At 39.3% G+C, this 25,418-nt stretch overlaps 1 protein-coding gene across 1 annotated transcript in view; it reads right to left on the bottom strand.

Moving 5' to 3' along the window:
- Positions 1–25,418, bottom strand: part of Npffr2 (neuropeptide FF receptor 2) — a 284,733-nt gene that overhangs the window by 206,854 nt on the left and 52,461 nt on the right. The gene's annotated exons all lie outside the window — the stretch shown is intronic.

A 25,418-nucleotide genomic window follows, 5' to 3' on the forward strand; every position in this document is an offset into this window, starting at 1 on the left:
ATTCACTGTCATTTCTAAAGAGGAGACCAAGAAATGTTACTCACAACATGGTACCTAAACAAAACATTGTGTTTATGTGGGGCACCCTTCCAACATAAGTCTGAGCTTTTGCAGACTCCTGTTTGATCACACCTCACAGGCAAGTAGAAGCTCAACATTTCGCATCTGGACTCAAGTATTGGCAAGCAACCCCAGTGTTCAACATGGTAGCCACTATCTCCATTTGACTATTTCCATGTAAATTAAAGTATTAGAGCTGAAACTATACCATGGTGGCTGAGTGCATGGTTGGCATGTACAAAGCATAGCATGCCCAATTCTCAGCAACGAAAAATAAGTTCATTAAGTTATTCAAATTTGAATATAAAAAATTTAGTTCCTCATTAAACTGGCCATGTTTTAAGTGTTTAACTACCACGTGGATCAAGTAGTTCCTGCATTGAGCAGAACAGATAAAGAGCATCTTGGACATAAAATTATGTTCTTTTAAACAACAGTATTCTAGAAGAATTCCCTAAAGAAAACATAATTATTTTACTTTTTAAAGTTATCCCACCAGATTTCCTGGAGAAAGAGATGGAGAGAGAGAGAGAGAGAGAGAGAGAGAGAGAGAGAGAGAGAGAGAGAACTGAGGTGTCATGGCTCTGACATGGCTCTTCTTCCCACCCACTAAACAGGTTTAAAGACTATTTTCTTCAGGTTATGGTAATATTTATGATCCAGAAAGAAGCCAGCTTCATCTGAGATAAGGATCTATAACCAAGATACTTCACTGAAATCTTAGGTTAATTTATTTTTTTAATCTATTGCCTACTGGGGTCATTTTAGAATAGTGTCACAGCTTACCAGGCTTTGTATAAGTAAGCAATGACCTAAATAAATCAGCATACTATCATATTCCTGAAAGACATTATAGACCCCAGAGTCTGTATGTTTTTAGTGTATCTGAGAACTGACAGAGTTTTCAGCTCTGGGATCAGGGACTGAGCATCAAATGAAATGGAAAGGTTACCCAGCATCCTCTTCAGAAACATCATAACTTCTCCAAATGTGTAGAGGCTGTTGAACTATAAATGGAGGAACAGCATCTTAAGAGATGAATTTTTCTTTAAGAATTCACTTGAAGAGAAGAAAAATGCACTCACTGACAGGCCCAGCTGAGAAACAGTAAGGCTACCCTGATGCCTGAGTGATCAGAGATTGCTCTGACCATGTGACTAAGCAAGTATTCGCCTAGGAAATGACATTGAACTAGAGAAGAAGAGAATCAAAGGCCCACATTTATTTAATTCGTCTAATAGTGTCCATAGGTATCATAGTGTCCTCGTGCTCCATGGTTTTAGCTGTATTATCCATTTGCCATCAGTTTAATTCTCTTTCCTGTCCTTCCTGGCCCTTATTAAGACACCCCACCTAGCTTGGGTTTGTTTCCTTCTTTGTTTTTTCTCTTTAAAACAGAGCAACGTTAGAGTTGGAAAAATGGAGCTGTTCTTTAGAGCACTTGATGCTCTTGCAGAGGACCAGGATTAGACTCTAGCTCTCGCATTGTGGTTCACAGCCATCCATAACTCCAGTTCCATCTGAAGACCTCTTTGGTTTACCAGTTACCACTGTGGTACACAGACATACATGCAGTTAAAACATTCATATTCATAAAATGAGATTTAAAAAATGAAAACTTAAAAAATAATAGAGCAACTTTGCTCATGACCTTCATTTTCCTCACAGTAGTAGCTATAATCTCAGCCCCATTCTGATATGGTTCCCCCCTTTTACCTCCCAAATTTGAGTTGCTTATATTGGTAACAGTAGGATCAGCCCCTCATCCAGGATTATAGACAGAATGAAATATATTTTCTAAAGGTAAATTTATATTCTCAGGTCATCTTCCCGAAGTTTAAGAATTCTGTTTTCCTCTACCTCGTTTGCTATCTAGACTCTAATTAGCCATTACTTCATCTAACCAGACATACAGTAAACATTTATTGAGGCTACACAATGTTTGAGGTGCTCATTTAATACTAGAGATGCAGTAGTGAACAAAGAAAACAGCCTTCAGCGTAGTTGCTATCATGTTAGTGGAAAGAGACAGACATTAAATATATAGAAAGCCGTTAAATTGTTTCTACTAGTAGCAATTGTAATCTGAGAGTTATTAAAGAATAAATGATATAGAATTTCAGGAAGGTGACTGGGTTAGATGGACTCGAACTTCCTGACAATGAAGTGAAAACTGAGGCAAAGCATGAATAAGGAGGAGGCATTCTGGTGCCAATGTGTAGAGGAAGGCTGTGCCAGGCCTGAGAATTCAGCCAGTGCCCAACTTAAAGGGACGGAATAACTCAGCATGTCTGAAGAATGGAAAACCAGTGTGGAAAAACATAGTAAGATAACGGGCAATTAGAAATATTGGGAAATTAAGATCATGGGTATTTATAATTCATGTTAATCCTAAAGGCAGATGGAGTAGTTTTGAGTATAGTGGGGACTTTGTTTTGATTGGGTTTTTAAAAGCTTTCTGGGCAGTAAATGGAAAGGGATTGTCTTAGTTAGGGTTTTACTGCTGTGAACAGAGACCATGACCAAGGCAACTCTTATAAAGACAACATTTAATTGGGACTGGCTTACAGTTTCTGACGTTCAGTTATCATCAAGGTGGAAACATGGCAGAGTTCAGGCAGGCATGGACATAGAAGGATCTGAAGAGTTCTACATTTTCATCTGAAGGCTGCTAGGAGAAGACTGGCGGCCAGGAAGCTAGGATGAGGGTTTTAAAGGCCACACCCACAGTAACATACCTACTCCAACAGGGCCACACCTCCAAATAGTGCTGTTCTCTGGAACAAGGATATTCAAACCACCACAGGGATTTATATCAGTCAGGTGCTAACAAGGAAAGTCCACAGTCAAACGTTTTCAGTGAGGATTTTCAAGGAGGGGTGTGTTGTGGGTTGACTATGAAATGTCACCAACAAACTCACTCACTTAAGAGTACAACCTATTTTGGGAAATGACAGAAGCTTTTGGAGATGGTACCTGGCAGAAAGAGGTTGTGTTATGGGGTCCAGCTTTTCCCACTCCTGCCTGGGTCTCCCTTTTCCTGTATTGCTGTCATGAAGGCAGACAACACTGATCCAAGATGTCCTTCCACGATGATGCTCTTCCTCAGAAGACAGGAAACAGTATAGTATGCTGTGGGCTGAGAGCTCTGAAACTATGGAGCACACTAAATCTTCCCTTCATTAAGTTGGTTTTCTCAGATATTAGTCGAAGCAAAGAAACAGACACTTGGAAAACTGTAAATAAACATGGGAAGGAGAGTAGAATCCAATGGGAGTTAGAGAACTATAGGGACTGTAGAGAGAGGAGAGCCATGATGATGAGATCACAGATTCTCTACCTTTTCCTCCGTTTCTCCCACATCATGCTACCCCCCACCTCCAATCCAGTCTCTTCCTCTCCAGAGAGTTGACAAGCAAGCATTCTGTGACCTTGGAGCTGCCTCATTCTGCCCAATGGGAAGACCTAAGAAGACCTTAAGTTATAGTGAGTGCTTTTCCTGCCTTGCAACTTTGAGCATGTAAACTAGGTCAATGAAGTCATTTAATATGGATATATCTCTCTTCCCCACAAAGTTGTTACAGCAAGAAGTACCCTTTTTTTTCCTTAGAACTGAAGGATCCCCATCATATTATTGCCTATGGTTTGATATTATATCTCTCTTAAGATTCTGGAAACTGAAAGCTGACTCCCTTCAGGACCCATGGCATGACATCCATGCCAGCTGTATCTCCTGACACTCTTCCTCACATTTAAAGGCCATGATGCTGTGACTTAATAAAGCTCATCTGGAAAGTAACTCACCTCAACTTTCTTTCTACACACATGGCTTGTTTAAGTTGTAACCAACCCTTCAAAGCCTGAGAGCCATACAGAATGTACCATGATCCTTCAGCCCTGTCTTTTGATGTATGTTTCTCCCAGGTTGGAGATCGTGTTTGTAACAGTCATTGAAAGCAACTGGGATCACTCAGATGAGACACTCGTGTTATCATGCCTCTTAAGGGAGACCACTCAGACCCCCTCCTCTCTCTTACAGTCTATATGCAGTGAACTGGTTGCTGACTTGCAACTCTTCAGCAGTACAGCTGTCTATATCTCAGTCTAGTGGGAGTTTTCCACTGATATAGTTTTTCATGGGCATTCATGTTGTGACTTCACCTCTTCAACTGTGCAGAGTTTTGTGGAACAGCCATAAGATGGGTGGAACTCTTCAGTGGTGTAGCTCCCCAAAAGTTCCTAGAGGACAACCCAGTGGAATATCAACCTTTGGGTCACCTGTGGTAGTTGTAGAGTAAGGAACCAGAATTACCTCATTGGTTCATAGAAAGTAAACTTGGATGGAATCCTTTCTCTTGTTGGTTGCTAACATCCCTATTAGGGGTCAATGGATTCTTCTTTACATTTCCCCAAGAAAAGGGAAGTGCCATCCTGGGAGAATGAAAGCCAAGGACACTGCCTCATGAGAGCTATTATCTTTGGAGAGGTACTAACCACCCTGAGGAAATGTTAGGAGAATGAAACAAGTTTTCTTTCCTACCTTTTCACCTTCCAGCCCACTACTGTGAGTCTCATTTTCTGGCATATAGTCATAAAGACAAGAAAGTTAAGCAAGGAGGCAGAGAAGTTTTGTTCTGTGAAGACTGACCTTAAGGGAGGAAAAGCCAAGCCCAAAAGGATAGAACATAACTAGGAAGAAAAGGGCAAGGGCTGAGTGTCATGTAGAGAAAAAGGAACCCATTCATTATTAAGGAACAGCTGAGTACAGAGCATACAAAGAACTCTAAAAATGAACATATAGTATAGACAGGCCAGTATAAAGAATCATTTTCTTAAATTTTTATTCTATGGTAGAGGCACATTTATAAGTGCTGTACTTAACTAGGTTAAGAAATAACTTCAGTATCTTTAGAAATAAGTAAAAGAAAAAAAAAACAGTTCTGCCAAACTTATAAAATAAAAAGTCAGGTCACATGGGAAGGATCTACTTTATCTCTGGGTTCATTCTTCACAGTGTTTGTACCGGCCTCCCGGCCCTTAAGTAAACACTGTCCCAGGTAGAAATATGAATGATAAATAGCTGAGAACAGATATTAAAGCTATGTTTCCATGAGAAGAATGTTCTAGTAACCATCATATCCAAAGCCAGGGTTTTCCCCATTCCTGTAACTCTGTGCTATCTTTTCTACGCTTTACTCTTCCAGAAACACTAAGCCCACCCTTGGCCCCAGCACCCCACACTAACAAAACAGCAATAAATTTTGTTTGCAAAGTGGAAAAGAGAGTGGGGAGATGTTCAGTTGGTAAGGTGTTTGTGCAATGAGATCTGAATGTGAATCTCCCAAGTCACATGAATCCAGGCATGGTAGTGTGTGTGTGACAACAGTGCACCTATGGTAAGATAGGAAGCAGTGAAGAATTTCCTGGAAGCTCCTAAGCCAGCTCTCCTGGCATGTGCACTCGGCAGTATAGAAGAGCCCCTGGGACAAATGAGGTGGAAGGTTATCCTCTGAACTATGCATACATGCTGGAGGGGTATGTGTACCTATAGTCACTAGACAAACTTCTCCCTCTCCCTCTCCCTCTCCCTTTCACTTCCCCTCCCCCTGCCACACTCACACACACACACACACACACACACACACACACACACACACGCACATGCACAAAACTTTTAAGAGTGTGAAGACTGGAGTTTCATTTAGTCTAGAAACACATCAGATTAGTGAGAAAGGGGCAGTCATTTCAGTACTAGTTAAGTAAGCTGAAAAAGGACAGAATTTACTATCCAAACAATGAGCAGGAACGTTTTAACTGGAGTAATTATCATACAAGCAAAGAGCCGCTTACCTTTTAGACCACTTGCTCTCCTTTTGCTATCCTACTTCATGGGTGAAAAGGTGTGAGTTCTTTCAGTCCAACCACTGGACATGAAAGAACAAAACAGATACTAGAGGACCAGGATATGGGCAAAGAAGACAATTGGAAAAGTCGTACCAGAGACAAAGGTTACAACTCTATCTGTTTATAGTGGCTGTGGAAGAGCATCCAACACGATACCTAATAACTAGTGATGGGAACACCCCCATTCGGGTGATGTAGAGAAGAACAGCATAAAATGAATCAGAGAAAGGACTGGAAGAGCTTGAAGGGGCTCGAGACCCCATATGAACAACAATGCCAAGCAACCAGAGCTTCCAGGGACTAAGCCACTACCCAAAGACTATACATGGACTGACCCTGGGCTTCAACCTCATAGGTAGCAATGAATAGCCTAGTAAGAGCACCAGTGGAAGGGGAAGCCCTTGGTCCTGCCAAGACTGAACCCCCAGTGAACGGGATTGTTGGGGGAAGGGCGGTAATGGGGGGAGGATGGAGAAGGGAACACACATATAGAAGGGGAGGGGGGGCTAGGGGGATGTTGGCCCCGGAAACCAGGAAAGGGAATAACAATCGAAATGTAAATAAGAAATACTCAAGTTAAAAAAGATAAAAAAATTTTTTAAAAAAGTACCTAATGTCTCTGTATGTGGCAGATACAGGGTTTAGGGAAGTTGAACGAATTTTCAAGGCAATGTTCTTCCTTGAACACAGAATTCCAGCTAAGGAACAATCTATCTAGTTTCAAGATAAAGTCTAAAGACAACAGAGAATAACAATTTATGACAAAAAACAAAACAAAACAAAACAAAACAAAACAAAAAACAAAGCAATTACCAAGGATTCCAAAGATGAACAATTCCTGGAGCTAAAACTGCACCAGAACTACTTGAATTCCATTTGGCCTCAATAGAGAGATTATGCTGAAGGCGCAGTGCTTGCAATGAACTGTGCCACGGCCATGACTAAAGAGAGGAAATGGATTAAACTCTAGAACGAAACCTACTCTGTTTTCAACCAAAATAAACAGGCTCCAAAGTAGAACTTTAAGTAATCAAACTAATCTACCAGTGGCTTAGCTTTCTTTAAGCAACACTGAAAACTTAAATAAATACCAACACATATATCATTCAGCCACCAAAGAGTCTAGCAGCAAGTTAGTGGTTTAGATGTACAAACAAGGGAAGAAGACAAACGACCATAAGATTCAGTCAGTGGAAATGTATAGAGAGCAATAAATATTTAACTAGAGGATCTAAAACTTACAATGTTTTATATTTTCTCTGCATACAAAGGGATAAAAGAAAAATGATAGAAGTAATAAAAGAGATATAAAAAAACAAATGAAATGTTTAGAAATAAGAATTAATATAGTCAAAATGAAAACCTAAATAGAGGTTTTAATAATTAATAGAAGTTTGAAAACTGTATTGTATAAGAATTGTAAACTCAGAAAATATCAATAGACCTACTCAAATATGACAAGAGTAAGACTTCCTGACAAAAGCTATAAGTCAGAGTACAGTGCAGAGAAGAAAAACTATCAACATATAATTTATATATAATAAAATATTCTTTGTGGAAAAGAAAAAATACATAAATTTCATATAAAATCTAAATCTGAGACAATCTCATGAATAAAACATCAGTGGAAATAAAATAGAGTTCTAATGACATAGACTAACACACAATAAGACGGGAAAGAATAAAAATAGCAAATATCATGATGGTAAAATTAAACTCAACAGTATGTTTACATTTATATGTAAATATTATAGTTTAATAAAATACAGAGATCATAGAGTAAATTATAATAAGATCTAATTCTGACCTAAGTTAATGAGGTTTCTCTTTCTTCAACAATTCTTGAGTAAGTAAATTTAGGAAGGAAAAGGTTTATTGGCTCATAGGCTTAGAGGTTTCCATCTATGACCTGGCAGCTTTTATTCTCTGTTTGGATGAGAAGAGAAGTGTGATGTGAAGTTTAATGAACAGTGAGAACAAAAGAAAGAAATTAGAAAATAGGATTAGTATCCTTTGGGTGGAAATATGCTCCAAGAACCCCTAGTAAGCCCTCCTGCTTAAATTCTGTGAGACTATAAGGAAACCATAAAACTAGACCACTCATGGGTAAAGAGAAAGCTCTATTGGGGATCAAACGGCCAAGTCTGTGTTGGGGGCAGGCAGGCAAAGAGAAGCAAAATGGCAGAAAAGCAAGCTGATTTTATATGACAGCTAGCAAGATGGGATCTTTGAGCTGACTCAGGTTGTTCAGACTGACTGGGAACGCAAAGCCCTTGACTGAGGTAGTTGGCCTTTCGGAGCCTATTAGGGAACATCTCTAGTAAACAGAAATTGTGTGTTTGGACTTCTATTTACCCAATAACAATTCTTCTGTTTGCTTGGACAGAGTTTAGGATATTGTCTTCTGTTTAAGATATTATCACAAGCACTGCCATTTTGGGTAGCCACTTTGGACCTAAGAAATTCCATTCTTCCCCAAAAGTACCATCAGCTAGAGACCAAGTCCTCCAATCAATGAGCCTTTCAGAAGTTTTCCAAACCTAAACTGTAGCACCCACCCATATACTTCCTACACAAAACCTGTTTTAAAGATAAAAATATTCTAAAAGATAAAGTATGGAAGAAAGATATATAATAACATTAGTTAAAGTAAAGCCGGATTGGCTACATTAGCACCAGATAAAGCAAACCATTGGATGAAAACGTATCATCTGGCTAAAGGTTGATGCTACATAATGAATAAAGAAGGATTTCACCAGGAAAATATAATGAAGATAAATACATAGATTTAAAATAAGCTTTAATATATAAACAGCAACAAAATACAACTGTGATCAGAGATAACAACACTACTCTCAAGAGTTATTACAAAAGTTAGACCGAGGATATGAACACTTGGGGAATACAATCACCAGTCAAAGCTTATTGACCTTTGTAGATCTCTCCATCTAACACATAATATCTTTGTAAGAGCATATGGCATTGTTACGAATAGTAGTTGGATAGTTTCAGTTGAGTCACCACTGTTGATGAAGACATCAGGTCCCCCTTGGGGGCTCTTAGTCATGTTATAAAAAGAACTTAAGCACAGACTCAAAAAGCAGCCCAGAGTCACTTTTATTAGCAGCTTCCTAAAGGAGAAAATAAATGAGGAGGAGAAAGAGAAAACCTCTGCTGCTTAAGTTAGGCCAGCATGAAGATCAGACATATGAGGAGAATGAGAGAACCAGTGAAACCCAAAGTGTCAGGGGGAGACGAGAGATAGAAGAAAAGGGAAAGCTATGTTCTCTGAGTCATTCAGGAAGACAGACAGACTTTGAGACTGTCTCAATCCACTGGCTCCTTTGGTGATTATGTGAATGGTGGGGATTCAGTTCCTTAGAAACAATTTTCTTAATGACTACTAATCCTTATTGAAAACCTCAACAGCCTTGCGTGTCAATTCCACCCACTTAAAAAGTTATTTGCCTGGAGACAACACAGTCTAAGGTAGTGGAGGTCACTGACAATTTTACCACAGCCTGGAAGACCTAACCATGCCAACCTACTTTGTCAGTTTTCCTTCCTTCTTGAAAATTCACATGATCACCGCATCAGATGCAGAAAAGGCTTATGGTAAAATCCTGCACACCCTCATGATAAAAGACAATGAGATGCTAGGAATACAGAGAGATTACTCAACATAATAAAGTCTGTGTATGACAAACCTATTGTCTGCATTATGTTAAATGGAGAAAAACTTAAGAGTTTCTACTAAAATCAGGAACAAAGCAAGGGTATTTACTCCTTCTGTGCCTATCCAATATAGTCTTGACACCTTAACTAGAGCAATAAAATAAGACAAGTTAAGGATACAGATACAAATAGGAAAAGGAGTTAGCATATCCCTATTTGCCGATGAGATGGTTCTTTGCAATAACAGACTACAAAGATCCTCCTAAAAATATCTTAGAGACGATGAGTACTTTTAGCACAGTGTTGGAGGAATACATTTCCTCCTACAAAGCCACACATCTTAATCCTTCCTAAATAGTTCCAACCAATAGGAACCAAGAATTGAAACATAGGTGTTTATAGGTGCCCTTTGAAATTACCACAATTGCCCACCACAGCTACATAGGAAGACCCTCTTGCTGAAGACATCATACACTTTGACATCAGGGCATAGAGGAATCAATCATAAGCAATGACGAAAGTCCCTTCTAATTGGCTAATTTACATTGTGCTGACTGACTCTATGAAAGTTACTACAGAAGGAAAAGGAAGAAAAAGTCAGTGGTCTTAGTCATCAGTGTACCCTACATGCTACAACACCAACTGACCAGGTAAGATATGCCCATGGGTAGGGCAATAGCAAGATTGTTTTAGAGTAGCTGGTAACTAACTACTTTCTATTGGAAGAAATTTTGAGCTCAGTATTGAAATCCTGGTCATAGGTTGTCTTAGTTAGGGTTTCTTTTGCTGTGAAGAGACACCGTGACCATGGCAACTCCTATAAAGGAAACCATTTAATTGGGACTGGTTTATAGCTCAGAAGTTTAGTCCATTATTGTCATGGTAGGAAGCATGGCAGCTTACTGGCAGATATGGTACTAAACAGGTAGCTGAGAGTTCTGTATCCAGATCAACAGGCACCAGGAAGAAAAGAATGACCCTGGGCCTGACTTGAGCATCTGAAACTTCAAAACCCCCTCCTTCCCCCAGTGGCATACTTTCTCTAAAAAGGCCACATCTCCTAATAGTGTCACTGAAGTGGAATTTTCTCATTGTGTCATGGGATGCAGACCAGGTGAGATGACACATGATGTTTAGAGCGAGTATAAGTAGGACCTAACAGACAGTGATGGGGCCAATAGTCTTGTGTCTTCACTGATCTTTACTTCTTTGAGAGAAGCACTACAGAGAACTTCCCCTTGTGTTCCAGTGTTGATTTTGTCTCAGCTGATTCATGCCAATTTGGCAGAAGCCTGGCTGTTTCTGCTAGATTGTGCAGCACTGCTGATTCCTATTTGGTGACACTCTTTGAACTGGACTGTTGGTATCCTGACACTACCGAACTAAATTGCTGGTATCTAGACAACAGAGATTGGAATTGCCCTAAAGAACTACTTCTAAAAGGTTCATATTGTCCTATTTACCATCTTTTCTGTCCTACAGTTGGATAGTAGGATGGAAAGGAGGTTGAACATTTAAGAACCCTCATTAAAGTAAGTTTTGAAAAATCTAAGCCTACATAGTATCACTCCCTATGACCCTATAAAGGGCTATTTCCATTCAAACCACCACAACAACCCATGGCCGATGAGATCATATATCCTAGGGTACAGAACCTACTATTTTGCAAAATGACCAAGTTGTCAATTTTTCTTCTCAATATTGATGTTTATGCCCTAGACATGGACTTTTCTTTCCCTTCGTCAGAGAAGCTTCCTTTTCAATGGAAAGATACATAACTGGCTAAGGTGCCAGTTAGAGAATAGAGACTGGGTGGTCAGCCCTAGACAAAAAAAAATGAATGACACCACACCATGAGCACCAGCAACATCAGCAACATCAGCAACATCATCACCAGCAGCACCAACACCAGCACCAGCAGCACCAGCACCAGCAGCACCAGCAGCACCACCCACCACCTCCACCACCACCCACCATCACCACCACCACCACCACCACCAACAACAACAACAACACCAACAACACCACCACCACCAACAATACCACCAACAACAACACCCACCACCACCACCACCAACAACAACACCATCAACACCCACCACCACCCACCACCACCAGCACCACCACCACCACCCACCAACACCAACACCCACCACCACCATCCACCAACATCACCACCACCCACCACCACCACCACCACCACCCACCAACACCACCACCACCACCACCCACCACCACCACCACCACCACCACCACCACCACCACCACCACCACTACCCACCACCAACACCACCACCACCACCACCCACCACCACCCACCACCACCACCACCACCAACACCACCACTACCTCCACCACTATTGCCACAATTGCCACCACCACTAGGACTCAGAACATCTTGAAAAGAAGAGCCTGTGGGTGAGGAGGGGTGCTATAAAATGCTGTCTTCGGGATATGATGTGACTGTGGAACTCACAGCAGCTACATCACTTTTGCATGATCAAATGAGCTCATCCATGGCATACGTAAAGTAGATGATCTCCCCTGCCCTTACTGAGGAGCTGTTGGCAATGAATAGTTGCTGGAGAAGGGGGGGACCATTTCCTTTTACAAGATATGGTCATTGTTATGTTCCCCATGCTCCGAGGGATGGCCTGACACCCATGATGTTTGAGCAGTACTAATTGGACTTAACGGGTTATAAAACAAGACATGAAGTTGTAATGGGGATATTAAGGGGACCTATTTGGGGAGCTGGAGAGCAGAAATGGGAGGTTAGATATGATTATTTTTCACTGTATGTATGTACTAAATTCTCAAAGATAAAGAAAAATTTGAAAACATGAAAAATTAAGAAAATGAAAATATTTAAAATCTGGGCAGTTGTTTAACAGTAAACTTAATAAACTTCTGGTTAGGTAATGGAAAAAAGAAAAGTAAAATTCATTATTAAGAAATAAGTAGAAAATATCACTATGTGTCTTACAAAAATTAGTCTAGAATTTGCAAAAGAGTTTAGCAAAAATAATTACAAGTTTAGATAATATTTTTGACAGGTATAAACTACCAAAACTGAGCAAAGAAACAATAGAAAAATATCAATATCTGTAACTGTATTAAAGGAATTACAATCACTCAAAATATATCATTAAGAAAACTCTAGGCCCAATGGCTAGAGAATAACAAAAGAATGTTTCATATTTACTGGGCGCTATGACTTTACCAGGGAATGGCATTCCCTAGCACATGTTTAAAATGTATAAAACATCCAAACAAACAATGCCACTCAAACTTTATCAGAAAATAAAAAAAGAGATCACTACCTTCCATATTATTACTTAATAGCATGTTCATACACAACAACCCTAATGTCAAAACCAGGTTAAGTCATCACGAAAAGGAACTATATGTCAATATTCCTTGGATACTTGATCTTGAAAAAAATCTTTAAGAAAGCCAGTGTAGGAACATATAATGAGAGCTCAACATCAGGATCAAACAGAATATACTCCAAGAATGGACAGTTGCTTAAACATTCCTATTTAAAAAATCATTCAATATAATTTGTATTAACAGAATAAAAATATACTATAATCATTCTAATGGATACAGAGAAGGATAAATTTTAACATAGCTCTCTGAAAACTAGGAGTAACATTTCAAACTGAAAATGGTTTCTGTGAAGACATACAGTTCCAACTGTGTTGTTGATGATAGGCAGTAGTCCTTTGCACTTGGGTGGAAAGGGGATTCCAGGCATCGCTATCCCCACAGCCCTTCAAAACTACATCATAGCCAGTCAGTGAACAAAGTGAAGGAGAAGAGAAAGAAATTTGAAAAGAAACTTAAACTCTGTGGATGACATAATCATGACCACTTTATATAATTTCTTAGAAATCTATCTTAAAGTGTTAGAAGAGTTTACATTTCAATTTATCAAAGGTTAATATACAGAAAGCTGTTACCTATTGCATTTATATATGCTAGCATCTAGTAATTAGAAGTGTAATGTAAAATAATTCCACTTATCAAAAACATGCCACACCATAACATACTTTGCCAGAATGTGTGCAGGAACTGTCTGGTGAGAATGACAAAACCCTGCTGACAGAAATTAAAGACGAGTTGAGACCCATGCTGTTTCTCAATGCTGTTTTAGTAACAAGTAGCCAATGCCCCAAAATTGATCTAGAACAGGCCAACCATCCTTCCCTTTGGAAGCTCACTAGAGTGACCTTTCTAAACTTTGGATGTGTTTCTTTTTATAGGTTTCCTAGAACTTTCAGAATAACATCGAGATTCCACAGAGTAGATACAAGATGCTCTGTGATCTGAGCCACCTGCAGAGCACCTCTCTGACTGAAATGTCCACCTTTATTCTCTGGTGAACTTTTCATACGAGAGCTGGCTTTGATTCTACTTCATAATCTTTCTGATCTACACAGGTGGATGTCATCAATGACTTGATTGAGACAGTAATCCCGAATTAGCCTTTTCACCCACCGTTACCATAACTCATTCCTTAACCTTTACCTCCCTGGACAAACTGTTTGCTCCTTGGAAGCTCTGGCAGGATCTGTCTTGCAGACAGGGACATATCCCATTCATTCTTGTTTGCCCAGTGCTTGCACCATTCCAAGCATACAATGATCACTGGAATATATTTGAATGGACCACTCTCTGACTGTCTGCATGAAAGAGAATAGAAGAATGTCCAAGAATGAATCTCCCCAAGCGGGGTAGCTTTAGAGATGAACAGGATATCCTCAGGCTTACTAAGCAATCCAAAGAAAAGGACATTTCATAGCAAAGAGGATTTTTAATCATTTTTACCCTGGCTCCCTTTTTGTTTTGGCACTGCTTGAGACCCAAAGCAGCCCTGAGGAAATTGTATTTGACCACAAGCACCACAAACTATGCCTACTTTCCCACAGTAAGTCCAAACGTGAATTATAATAGTCATCTGTAACTTTACCCTACCTGGTCCTCAAGTTCCACTTGCCACTTTGCATTTCTTTCCATAATAAACACATGAAAATGTTTATAGCAACCAAATAAAGAGTATTGGTCCAGACGTGCTGCTTGGCCCCAAGAAGCTTCTCATTTCACCTTTCTCAGATTCTTCAAGGCATGCTTACCTCTGTACCTTTCAGAGCTACCATTCTAGAACCTGGTTCTAATGCATATTCTTCAATCTGTAAGTTTGTGAGGATGTCTGTTCTTTCATCGTTCTTTAAAAATTCCTGTAATCACATGACCATAAACTTTTCAGAAGAGATCTGTTACCCCATTTTTACAAATATGGATCCTTGAGCTAGCTGGAGAGTGAAACACTTGTGCTCCATCCTTTTTGATCATTTAATCATTTTATTTTTTTTTCAGTGGTTTGCTGCTGGCATTCGCCTCTGTATTTGCTGTATTCTGGCTGTGTCTCTCAGGAGCGATCTACATCCGGCTCCTGTCGGCCTGCACTTCTTTGCTTCATCCATCTTGTCTAATTGGGTGGCTGTATATGTATGGGCCACCTGTGGGGCAGGCTCTGAATGGGTGTTCCTTCAGTCTCTGTTTTAATCTTTGCCTCTCCCTTCCCTGCCAAGGGTATTCTTTTTCCTCATTTAAAGAAGGAGTGAAGCATTCACATTTTGATCATCCGTCTTGAGTTTCCTTTGTTCTAGGGATCTAGGGTAATTCAAGCATTTGGGCTAATAGCCACTTATCAATGAGTGCATACCATGTATGTCTTTCTGTGAGTGGGTTAGCTCACTCAGGATGATATTTTCCAGTTCCAACCATTTGCCTACGAATTTCATAAACTCGTTGTTTTTGATAGCTGAGTAATATTCCATTGTGTAGATGTACCACATTTTCTGTATCCATTCCTCTGTTGAAGGGCATCTGGGTTCTTTCCAGCTTCTGGCTCATTTAATCATTTTAAAACGTCAATCCGAAACAGAGCCAGGGAGCAATACCAGACAGATGACAAAGCTAAAATTGACAGGACAATCCTGAGAGAGTCAAGAAATCTCTGCTTCAGAGAAGGCAGAACAAAGTTCCCTTTTGGAATAGCTGTCATCCCAGGATGCTTCTCTCGGAATATCCCTGTGGGTCCTAGAGAATGTTCTATATCACCACCCCAGTCTTTTCCTGTGCTGTCACAAGAAGGCATGGGTTTCCTCTCCTTCCTATATTCCTTCCATGCAAGCAAACAGTTATTTCCAAATCTATTTTTAATTAAACTGAAAGAAATGGTTTTCTGAAATCAAGGGAGACTTTCTACTCTTTTCATTCAGAGATGGAGAATACCCAGCTGACTGGGAGAAGTACTCAGAGCTCTTGTTTTGGGAAGCCTGGAGTTACCTTTGGAGTTGTCTTTACTCAAGACAGCCTGGTTCTGGAATGGCAGCTTCCACAATTTGAGAGAAATTGGTATCCCATATACTAGCATATGGTCTTCCCTCAGCCTTACTGCCTTTGAATATCCCAATGTATTTTCTGTTATAGCCTCAGATCATTGACTTCTAGCTTTCCTTGTATGTAAGGTTTCGTACTTTTTTCTGGGTGAATTAATATCCCCCATACTTAGGCTTTCTTTTTTAAAGATTTGTTTATTTTTTTTATTTATATGAATACATTGCAGCTGTCTTCAGACACACCGGAAGAGGGTGTCAGATCCCATTGCAGATGGTTGTGAGCCAGCATGTGATGGCTGAGGAATTGAACTCGGGACTTCTAGAAAAGCATTTAGTGCTCTTAACCCCTGAGCCATCTCTCCAGCCCCCAAATTAAGAATTATAAAGAGCACAGGATCTTTAGGAAAGCAGATGAGGCAGTGGAGGCATATAACTACCCAGGAGGCATATGCAACTACTGAGAAGAATCACACAGGAGCTGAAACCTCTCCAGCCCCATCCCCTATATTTAAATCCCACTGCTACCCTGTACTTTTTATCTCAATTTGACAAGATCTCTTAAGCCCTATTGTTACCTCCTAAATTCTTCACGGTCCACCAACTTACCAACTTCCTCAATGCTTTGGGTGTGTGTTAACTGCAATCAGTAAATTCTAAGACTACAGGGAAAACTACACAAGTACAATCTAATTTCTAAGACTTTGGATACCATAGTTTTTTGCTTTTTACTTATTTCTTTCTGTTGCTGTGATAAACACCATGACCAAAAAGCAACTTGGGAAGGAAAGGGTTTATGAGTCCATCACTGAGGGAAGTCAGGGCAGGAGTTCAAGGCAAGAACCTGGATCCAAGGCGGGTTGGGGATTTAGCTCAGTGGTAGAGCGCTTGCCTAGCAAGCGCAAGGCCCTGGGTTCAGTCCCCCCCCCAAAAAAAAGAACCTGGATGCAGGACCTCAAACAGAAACTAGAAAGGAATACTGTTTATGGCTCGCTCCCCATGGCTTGTTTAGTCTGCTTATTATACATCCTAGGACCACCTACCTCAGAAAGTACCCGTAGGAACATGCCCACAGGACAGTCTGATACAAGCAAGTCCTCAACTGATACACTCTCTTCCCAGGTTTTAGAAGCTATCCTTACGGATACTGCTCCCGTGTCTACTATTTGATGGATGGTATTAAACACGGGAACCTTTTCCCTTCTATTATCTGGATGTGAGCAGCTGGAAAGAAGTGGCCTGCCTTAAGACTGCTCTGATGGAAGCTTGTCAAGCCACCTTCCCAGAGTGCCCTAGGCTTAGCATAAATAAAACATAAGAGAAAAGGAGCAAGACATATTGTATTTCAAACACAAGGAGGATTAGCAAGAACTTCTCCTTGCATTGAGTGAATCATGAGGAGGAGAATGAGAACAACTATAAAGCATATTTGAGGAGCTTAAGAAAGCTTGTAGAGTCAATGTAATTACTCCTTTGTTTTGTTTTTAAGAAAAGAAGCAGATGCAGGGGCTAGGGAGATAGTTTAGTTAGCAAAGTGCTTGTCTAGCAAGCATGAAGAGCCAAGTTTGATCCCCAGGATTCAAGCAAAAAGACAGATTGTGAGTAGGGATGCATGCGTATAATCTCAGAACGGGGGAGATGGAGACAAGTAGATCTCTAAGGATCACTGACCATTCTAGCCTAACTGGTATGATTCAGGTCTTAATCAAAGACTCTTACTCAAAGTCCTGAGGAATGATACCCAAGGTTGACCTGTAATCACCAGCACGAGTACCAGCACCATCAGCACCACCACTACCACCACTACTGCCCTACACACATATCACAAAAGCATAAACCTGGAGAGTGTCCAGTAACACGCAGCTGACCGTGATCATAAGCAGCATCAGCTATGACTTGTACACTAGAGGACTGAAGCAGAGGGTAGCAGGATTCACTTGCTTATGGGACTAAGGACTTCGTAGAACAGTGGTTTGTAACCTTCCTAATGCTGTGACCCTCATGCAATTCCTAATGCAATTCCTCATGCTGTGTGGAAAATTATTTCACTTGCTAGTTTACTTCATAAATAATTTTATAACTGTAACTTTGCTACGGTTATGAATCATAATGTAAATATCTGATATACAGGATATCTGATAGGTGACCACCCCTAAAGGAGTCACAACTCCTTCTATAACAGTTGAGAACGACTGTTATAGACAAAGAATGCTCCATTATCAGAAAATTGGTATCAACTACCCTGGCTCAGTTCAAGAAATGTGTTTCGCTGTCTACAAAATAAACAGTGCTATGTAGCTTACAAAGCCTGTCCTTCAGTTCACCCCTGACCTAATTCTCATGGCCTCCTGTCTAATTCCCTGGATAATAGTGAAAACCAGAGGCACCACAAGGCCTTCTTGTGTCAACTCCAAAACTTGTCTTCTCAGTTGTAAGCTCTCAGAAAAGAACAGTATCTCTGAAATATGTTCCCAGGGACATCTTGAAGAGGTTCCCTACTTTTGTCCCCTTTTTCAGACTTGCCCCACTCCTCTCATCTAGGTACTGCATTTCCATTAGAAAATGCTCTCTGTTGATGCATCAAGACTACAGGTCACATTCTAGTCCATATATCTCCCTTTTCTTGTAGTGACCAATGTGCCTTGGTTTTCTCAACTTTAGTTCTGAAAATCTTCTGTCTTGAGCTCCCCCATACGTAGAGTGACCAACTTGTGAATTGTTGTCTATATGAAGGTGAGGGCAGGCACAAGATAAGGCAAGGCCTGTGACTAGGCAGTAAAAAGGCAAGGCAGAGTTCTTTGTAAGGCCGGAGAGATGAGAAGGTAGGAGAAGAACCAAGATGGAGGCAGAGAAGGATGATCCAGACCTGTGTGGCTTTACGTGGCCACAGGTAGCTATGGATATTTCATAAGGGATGGATTGTTATAGGACAATTTGTCTTATCTAGGTGGGCAGTTTATATCAATATCAATTGGTTGTGAGTTTGGGTGGATGTTTTGGGGAGTGAGAATTACTGATATAAATCTGATTGATAAATTACACTCTTCTAGAGTTTTGATTTTAAAGGGTTACTGGGAGTTGTGACTATAACACGAGGGGTTGGATGGCTGAATGGGGCTGATGTGGCAGCGTCCCATGCCATGGGAACTAGAAGGGTGGTCACTTCTGAGATTAGCCATGGTGGTGAGATGACTGCAGGGCCCAGAGAGTAGCTGGCAGCAGCCTGGGATGGAAATTGGGAACTTATCGAGTTGGGTATATTATAAATGTAAATAAGAAATACTCAAGTTAATAAAGATTAAAAAAATTAAACAAACCCACAAATTTTTATATAATGAAATGTTAAAATTATATAAAAATAAATTATTGAATTATTCTTACCCATTTGCCAGGTCTTAATAGGTATAGTGATATCTCGGCAGATAAACCTTAACTTTGTGCACTTGTACAGAACATGGAGCCAAGCTAAGGCGGGAAGTACTCTGACACCACTTCTGTTTCCTTCATCTCTCAGCAATCCTGTGCTCAGCCTGACACCATGGCCTGAGGATAACTGTCAAATGGTCAACATTAATGTCTTTAAATCTTTAAAATTTTTGTTTCATACTATTTAAAATGGAATATATCATTTTAACCAATTGCAGGAGTATAATTCAATGGCATTAAACATATTTACAGTATTTACAGCACAAGCACTGTTACTGTCCACTTCCAAACTTTCTCCATTCCAATCTGAAACTCTAAACACCTTAAATAGTAGCTTCTCTCTCTTCTCTTTCCAAGCTCCTGAATGTTATCACTCTATTTGCTAAGTGCCTGTGCCACTTTGCCTTATCAATTAATACAATAATGTGTATGTGAAATACCTTCAAAATACAAACCTTTTTGCTTTATAATAGCTAAAAGTGAAAAAAATCAATGACTTGATGATCTATGTGCCAACAGTTACAGATTGATTTCTACACACTATTGACTATCCACCCAACATGTTCTTCACAATATTTATTATGTATAGGTTCTATTGATAAGACTGTTTATTTGAGAAGAATATGGTATTAATACTATATCTGTATGAATTAAATTTATGTAATTTAGTTATGGCAGGGTTTAAATTTATTACATTCCAATTGCACTGTGACTTTTAAGCAGTCTGATTCTTTAAACCACTTAGGAAGTTATGTGAAAATAACTTCATATTATTCATTTACATCTCATTTATACCAGCATTTATCTGAAGCAAAGTTTATTTTTACCTTTACAAAGATATGTTTTTTTGTCAGCAACTTCTTCCCTCAGTGGGTGAAGCACAAGTAAAATTTAATGTTAACAGTAGAAAAATACCAAGGAAAAAAATAAGACAACTCTAAAACTTAGTTTGTTCTGAAATCTGGATTCATTTCTCTGGATTATATGTACTATATCTTTCCCTCACAGAACTTACCATTATATATTCTATGAAATAAAATATTGGCTCTAATCATTTTCCCAGAGCTAAACACATAATCCTCCAATTATAGTCAGATCTTGAAGGAAGTGAAACAGAGCTTCAAAATGACAATGCATTTTAGCAAACAGAAAGACAGAAGACTTCAAATTCTTGACCTTGAGTTCTCAAACAGCTACTTGGTATCTCATAGAGATGACAGTTTCGAAAGTCAAAAGTTTTACAAAAGGTGGGTCTGAAGACAGGAAAGTATCAAGAGCTAAAGCCTAGCACACTCACTAGATAAACGTACACTATAATAAAATGATTTGAAGGAACTTCAAAGTGAGTATAAGAGCAGAGAGGTGTGGTACATTTTCCTGTTCATCAAAAGGGTCATGGCCAACATTCCTTTAATAAAAGTTTAATAAGATAAAAGTATAACAAATTTATTTAATAAAAATTATAGGCCAAGGGATCTTAAGAACAAAGACCTAAGGATCTAGAAAAAAACTGTCTAGCCCAAATCTAGATTCAAGAAAAACAGCCTTTGTGGTAGAAAGATGGCTGGATAAAGTGGTTTGACTTAAAGGCTATAGATTAAAGGAAGGGCCCAAGAAAGCCTCTATGTTTATACTCTTGGATTTCCATGTAGCATTCTTTTTCCTGTCATGAGATCTTCCAGGAGGAAGTCATATAGGAGTACTGTATTTGAGAAAAAGGGGCTCTGAATTCTAACACACTTGACAGAGAAAGATGAGTGAGAGACAGGAAGTCAGAAAGACTATGCTTCTGAAGACCACCTTATTGAGCAAGTTTCTTGCAGACCAACATAAAAATAAACTTTCATGAATTAATGATATTTAGGTGAATGAATTACTTTATAGAATTCCAGATTTGATTCAAATAATTTCAAGAAGAAAGTTTAAGGAGATATTCTTAGTTGTTTTGCCAGAAAGATGTTATCCGGAATCAAGAATAGCATGTGCCCCTTCCTCATAGTATAGGAAGTGAAGGCTACATAATAAGGAATATAATGAGCTTTTGTAAATTCCCTAAGAAGAGAAACTGACTTGGGACAGATCTGAGATCAAGGAAAAAGACTCATTCTATGTCAGGTCCAAAGATGAAGCCACAGGATTCATTGTGATAAAGCAAGGCTATGTGAAACTGTTGCTTTGACCTTAAAATGAGCTTATAGAATGAAATGCTGTTTTGAACATATTATCAACATCCTTCTGTAACTCCCTACTCAATGCTCTACTCAATGATAATTTGATCAAGGAAGAAATGAAGAAATTAAAGACTTTTTAGAATTTAATGAAAATAAAGACACAACATACCCAAACTTATGGAACACAATGAAAGCTGTGCTAAGAGGAAAAATCCTAGCTCTGAGTGCCTCCAAAAAGAAACTGGAAACAGCATAAATCAGCAGCTTGACAGAACACCTAAAAGCTCTAGAACAAAAAGAATCAAATACACCCAAGAGGAGTAGACAGCAGAAAATCATCAAACTCAGAACTTAAATCAACCAAGTAGAAATAAAAGAACTATACAAAGCATCAATAGAACTAGGAGCCGGTTCTTTGAGAAAATCAACAAGATAGATAAACCCTTAGCCAGACTAACCAGAGGGCACAAAGAGAGTATCCAAATTAACAAAATCAGAAATGAAAAGGGAGATATAACAACAGAATCTGAGGAAATTAAAAAAAAAAAACATCAGATCCTACTACAAGAGCCTATATTCAACAAAACGGGAAAATCTGGAGGAAATGGACAATTTTCTAGGTAGATACCATGTATCAAAGTTAAAACAGGATCAGATAAATCATGTTAATAGCCCCATAACTCATAAAGAAATAGAAGCAGTTATTAAAAGTTTCCCAACCAAAAAAAAAAAAAAAAGCCCAGGACCAGATGGGTTTAGTGCAGAATTCTATCAGACCTTCATAGAAGACCTAATCTGAATACTGTCCAAACTATTCCATAAAATAAAAACAGAAGGAGCACTATCCAATTCCTTCTATGAAGCCACAATTAAACTTATACCTAAACCACCTAAAGGCCCAACAAAGAAAGAGAACTTCAGACCAATTCCTTTTATGATTATCAACACAAAAGTACTCGATAAAATTCTTGCAAACCGAATTCAAGAACGCATCATGATCAAGTAGGCCTTATCCTGGATGCAGGGATGTTTCAATATTCAGACATCCATCATTGTAATACACTATATAAACAAACTCAAAGATAAAAACCACATTCTCAACTCATTAGATACTGAGAAAGCATTTGACAAAATTCAACACCCCTTCATGTTAAAAGTCTTAGGAATTCAAGGCCCATACCTAAACAAAGTAAAAGCAATATACAGCAAATCAATAGCTAACATCAAACTAAATGGAGAGAAACTTGAAGCAATATCTCTAAAATCAGGCTACCCATTCTCTCCCTACTTATTTAATATAGTACTCGAAGTCCTAACCAGAAAAGTTAGACAACGCAAGGAAGTCAAACGGATACAAAACTGGAAAGAAAGAAGTCAAAATATCACTATTTGCAGATGATATGATAGTATATTTAAGTGACCCCAAAAGTTCCACCAGAGAACTACTAAGTCTGATAAACAACTTTAGCAAAGTAGCTGGATATAAAATTAACTCAAACAAATCAGTAGGCTTCCTCTACACAAACGATAAACAGGCTGAGAAAGAAATTAGAGAAATGACACCCTTCACAATACTTATAAATAATATAAAACACCTCAGTGTGACTCTAACTAAGCAAGTGAAAGATCTGTAAGACAAGAACTTTAAGTCTCTGAAGAAAGAAATTGAAGAAGATCTCAGAAGATGGAAAGATTTCCAATGCTCATGGATTGGCAGGATTAATATAGTAAAAATGGGCATTTTGCCAAAAGCAATCTACAGATTCAATGCAATCCCCACCAAAATTCCAACCCAATTCTTCATAAAGTTAGGAAAAGCAATTTGCAAATTCATTTGAAACAAGCAAACAAACAAAAAACCAGGATAGCGAAAACTATCCTCAACAATAAAAGAACTTCTGGGGAGACTCACCATCCCTCACCTCAAAGGGTATTACAGAGTAATAGTGATAAAAACTGTATGGTATTGATACAGAGACAAGCAGACAGACCAGTGGAATAGAACTGAAGACCCAGAAATGAACCCACACACCTATGGTCACTTGATCTTTGACAAAGGAGCTAAAACCATCCACTGGAAAAAAGATAGCATTTTCAACAAATGGTGCTGGTTCAACTAGCTGTCAGCATATAGAAGAATGCAAATCGATCAATTCTTATTGCCCTATACAAAGTTCAAGTCCAAATGTATCAAGGACCTCCACATCAAACCCAATACACTCAAACTAATACAAGAAAAAGTGAGGAAGAGCCTTAAACTGGGAAAAATTTCCTGAGCAGAACAGCAATGGCTTATGCTTTAACATCAACAATAGACAAATGGGAGCTCATAAAATCGCAAAGCTTCTGTAAGGCAAAGGACACTGTCATTAGGACAAAATAGCAACCAACAGATTTAGAAAAGATCTTTACCAACCCTACATCCAATAGAGGGCTAATATCTAATATATACAAAGAACTCAAGAAGTTAAGACTCCAGGGAGCCAAATAACCCTATTATAAAATGAGGTACAGAGCTAAACAAACAATTCCTAGCTGAGGAATATCAAATGGCTGAGAAGTACCTAAAGAAATGCTCAACATCCTTACTCATCAGGGAAAGGCAAATCAAGGTAACCCTGAGATTCCACCTCACACAATTCAAAATGGCTAAGATAAAAAACTCAGGTGACAAGAGATGATGGCAAGGATGTGGAGAAAGAACAACACTCTTCCATTGTCGGTGGGATTGCAAACTAGTACAACCACTCTGAAAATCAGTCTGGAGGTTTCTCAGAAAATTAAACATTGAACTACCTGAAGACCCAGCTATACCACTCCTGGGCATATATCCAAAAGATGCTCCAACATATACCAAGGACTCATGCTCCACTATGTTCATAGCAGCCTTATTTATAATAGCCAGAAGCTAGAAAGAACCCAGATGTCCTTCAACAGAGGAATGGATACAGAAAATGTGGTACATCTACACAATGGAGTACTACTCAGATATTAAAAACAATGAATTCATGAAATTCACAGGTAAATGGATGGAACTAGAAAATATCATCCTGAGTGAGATAACCCAATCACAAAAGAACACACATGGTATGAACTCAATGATAAGTGGATATTAAACCAAAAGCTCAGACTACCCAAGATACAATTCACAGACCATATCAATCTCAAGAAGAAGGATGACCAAAGTGTGGATGTTTCAGTCCTTCTTAAAAGGGGGGAACAAAAATAGTCATAGGAGGAGATATGGAGACAAAGTTTGAAGCAGAGTCTGAAGGAAAGGCCATTTAGAGCCTGCCCCACCTGGGGATCCAGCCCATATACATACAGTCACTAAACCCAGACAATATTCTTGATGCCAAGAAGTACATGCTGACTGGAGCCTGATATAGCCATCTCTTCAGAGCCTGTGCCAGAGCATGACCAATACAAAGGTGTATGCTAGCAGCCAACCATTGAACTGAGAACAGGGTCCCCATTGGAGGAGTTAGAGAAAGGATTGAAGGAGTTGAAGGGGTTTGCGACCCCATAAGAACAATAATACCAACCAACCAGAGCTCCCAGGGACTAAACCACCTTTCAAAGAGCACACATGGACAGACCCATGGCTCGAGCTGCATATGAAGCAGAGGATGGCCTTGTTAGACACCAATGGGAGGAGAAGCCCTTGGTCCTGCCAAGGCTGGACCCCCAAGTATAGGGAAATGTCAGGGCAGGGTGGGTGGTTGGGTGGGGGAACACCCTCATAGAAGAAGGGGGAGGAAGAATGGGATAGGGG

The sequence above is a fragment of the Rattus norvegicus genome, chromosome 14 (genome assembly GCF_021556685.1).
Source record: "Rattus norvegicus strain SHRSP/BbbUtx chromosome 14, alternate assembly SHRSP_T2T, whole genome shotgun sequence".
Lineage (NCBI taxonomy): Eukaryota > Metazoa > Chordata > Mammalia > Rodentia > Muridae > Rattus > Rattus norvegicus.